Below are 3,719 nucleotides of genomic sequence, written 5' to 3' on the forward strand. Positions count from 1 at the left end.
AACAAGGTTTAAAGGGGTCATATGATGCGATTTCAAGTTTTCCTTTCTCTTTAGAGTTTTACAAGCTGATTGTGCATAGATAAGATCCCTGAAGTTGCAAAGACTAAAGTCTTAAAACCAAAGAGATATTCTTTATCAAAGTTAAGACTCTGCCACGCCCCCCTAAAACGGCTTGTTCTAACACACCCCCACATATTTTAAAAAAGCATCATATGACCCCTTTAAAGAAAATATAGTTGTAGAAATTGTGAGCACCCTGCTGCAACTTGCAAGAAATCCAATATGGGAAAAAAAAAGTTTCGGTCACGCGACTAACAATGTGAAATACCTCAAGAAGGCTGCATGACCAAATATTTATTCCTGTGCCAATATATATTAGATTTCTAGCAAGCTACGGCAGTGTGAGGGATTTTCTTTGTGGTATGTATAACACACCTGCAGCCATTCAGATGTTTATTTACTATAAAGTTTTATCAGTCAGGTGGTTTAAAATAATCATTTTGTTCAATATTTAATAATAAAATAAAATAATTTATGTAATCATTTATATTATTTTCAATTTAATAATAAATAATATAAAATAATTTAATCTAATTTAAGGGTAAAATGCCAAAAAGGGTAACAATTTGAAAATTAAAATTAAATTAATAAATTGACTATTCATTTACAAGAAATAATTTAAGTGCACAAAGGGTGTATGTTTAAAAAATTGTTTAGAATCTTTTATCATCCAGTTGGTTTTATATTAAAATTTAGTTAAATATTAAACTTAATTAATATTCAAATTCAATTATTTAATTAAACGGTAAAACGCCAATAGTAATAAATAAATAAATAGAAAATAATAATAAATAAAATGATATAAAACAAAGTACAATAAAAATACAGGTTTATTATAATCTTTTATCAGCTAGATAGGTTCAAATTCTAAATTAGTTAATTAATTAAATCAAATTTATATTTCAGCTAAATCATTTAATCTTATTTAAGAGTAAAATGCCAACAGCACCAAAATAAATCAAATAAAAATATTGTCTAAAATGATTGTTTAGTTAAATATTTTCATTTGATAAATATTTAAATTAAATAATCAAATTTAAGAGTAAAATGCCAACAGTTTAAAAATTAAATTGAATAAAATAAAATAAACTTAATAAAAATAATAAACAGTTTTATTAGAACCTTTTATTAGACAGGTGGTTAATTTAAAAATTTAATTTAAATAATAAAATAATTTTCTGACTGCCCAGTTCTTCATCTCATTTTTGTCAGTCAGTGTCTGTGTGTCTGCATGCATGTGTTGTTTGAGGAAGCATGTTGGCAGTGTCTGCGCTAACATCCTGTCGTCTGCCATCCACAATTGTTTGCGTCTGTGCCACAATTGTTTGAGGGCCTTTTTCAATACGATCGCCATCATCATGTTCGTCAAAGGAATTTGTACAATGCAGTACAGTAGTTTATAGGAGGGGTGACTGTACATGGCATCTTACACTACTGGAATTCCAGGCCACAAATTAATAACCTTGACGTATTTGTATTTTGTCAAGTACCAGGAATCTATGAGGTCATTTAAAGCCACAGACACTCATAGTCTCTACCTAAAAAAAAAAAACACACACACATTAGCACATAAAAACATAAAAAAGACACTAGCAGATATAAACGAAACTGCGCAAATGCATATTTTTAAACAAGAACAGTATAATCTATAGTCTGCCATTCAAATTACATTACCATATGATTCTTCAAAATTAAATTAAATTCTTTGTTCTCCTATCTTATAAGCATTCATAATATGCATATGCAGAGGACTAGATACTTCCAACTTCTGTAGAGGAGCAGAACTGTACAGTGACACCCACAGGACTCTTTTCTAGTGCATTACAATCCAGCATAGACATTGTGGTTTAGTTTAGCCATAAATACAGCTTACAATAAAAGAAGTAGGACTTAAATAAAATAATAAAATAATAAAAATAATAAAAAAATAAAATAATAAAATAATAAAAAGGACCACACAGGACTCTTTTCTAGTGCATTACAATCCAGCATAGACACTACAGCTTAAATTAAAAGAAGTAGGACTTAAATAAAATAATAAAATAATAAAAATAATAAAAAAATAAAATAATAAAATAATAAAAAGGACCAAAAACCATGTTTTAGCACCTTACTGAATAAACTAATTGAAAAATGAGGTAGGCCAATGGTGCAAACATGCACACAAAATGAATGCTGATTGCAATTTGCTTTCCTTGCATGGGTAAATGCCAACAGCAATGCAATGCAATGCAATAAAATAAAATAGAACCACATTCTGGTTGTTTTATCGACACATAATCTCTGTTCCATATATTTTCCTCCCAAGCACTTTACAGATTAAACTGGAATGCAGTGCTGAACTAACAAGGCAAAAAGGTCCTGTCTGGACGCAGGGGACATGGCAGCATGAACATGTTTATCGTGCCGTCCACTGTTGTTTGCTCAAGTGACAACTGCATCCTGTCTGAAAAGTGTCGCTCTCATTTTCAGACCTCTGCATCCGAAGCAGACTGCAGTCTGGCCCCTATCGCATGAACTAACAAGGCAAAAAGGTCCTGTCTGGACGCAGGGGACATGGCAGCATGAACATGTTTATCGTGCCGTCCACTGTTGTTTGCTCAAGTGACAACTGCATCCTGTCTGAAAAGTGTCGCTCTCATTTTCAGACCTCTGCATCCGAAGCAGACTGCAGTCTGGCCCCTATCGCACACTTATCACTAGCCTCAAACACACCAAACCTGGCTGAAATTCAGACATCTGCACGCTACAGGACAGTGCAGAATTTACCTGTCAGAGGAAGAGTGCATTGGATACGGCAAGGTATATCGGAGTTTGGAATGAGATAACTTTTGCATTCTCTAGCCGACTGTTTATGCACTTAAAGGGATAGTTTACCAAAAAATGAAGTATTTATTCACCCTCACCAGTATTTCTCAGAAAAGTCTTATAAAAATGCAGCTTTTGCATTTCACAGAAAAAAAGTCATATTGTTTTGGAACAACATGAAGGTGAATATTTGAATATCAGGTAAACTATTCCTTTTTTTCCTCGTTATCTTGCACACTGTTGAGATAACGATGGATTGCAATGAATGAGGGATGAAAAGACAGATGCATGAAACATGCTGCCCTCATTCTTTCTGTTTATCTTGGCGCTTTGTTTGTTATTTTAGCCTCAATGTTTCATGTCAGAATTCTTGTGTCCTTTTGTCAGGAGCAGAGATTCTACAAGTATCAAAACAAACAGCTTTCAGAGGCTCATTTGAGGAGCAGGGATGGGCGCACATGAGTGATGGATGCTGGGCTGAGCGAAGGGCTGAGCGAAGGGCGCTCTCATTAGGTGACTAGTAGGGAAGCGGGTGGCTGCTGGTGTTAGTTCAGGGTCACCTATTCACACAAGCTTCTGCATACACAAACATGTCCAGCGCTCTCACACATGAAGATCCACTAAAACACACATACACACACACAAACTGTGCTGAGTGTTAGCTTTTGCATTTCACAGAAAAAAAGTCATATTGTTTTGGAACAACATGAAGGTGAATATTTGATGACAGAATTTTTATTTTCAGGTAAACTATTCCTTTTTTTCCTCGTTATCTTGCACACTGTTGAGATAACGATGGATTGCAATGAATGATGGATGAAAATACAGATGAATGAAAAATGCTGCCCTCA

General features: G+C 33.7%; 1 long non-coding RNA gene across 1 annotated transcript in view; it reads right to left on the reverse strand.

Moving 5' to 3' along the window:
- Nucleotides 1–1,210: 1,210 nt before the first annotated feature.
- Nucleotides 1,211–3,719, reverse strand: part of LOC107738959 (uncharacterized) — a 20,297-nt gene continuing 17,788 nt past the window's right edge. The window contains exon 4 of the long non-coding RNA XR_001639947.1: nucleotides 1,211–1,598. This is a non-coding gene — a long non-coding RNA (uncharacterized LOC107738959). The remainder of the gene's footprint in view (nucleotides 1,599–3,719) is intronic.

The sequence above is a fragment of the Sinocyclocheilus rhinocerous genome, unplaced genomic scaffold, assembly GCF_001515625.1.
Source record: "Sinocyclocheilus rhinocerous isolate Xijiao unplaced genomic scaffold, SAMN03320098_v1.1 scaffold2812, whole genome shotgun sequence".
NCBI lineage: Eukaryota > Metazoa > Chordata > Actinopteri > Cypriniformes > Cyprinidae > Sinocyclocheilus > Sinocyclocheilus rhinocerous.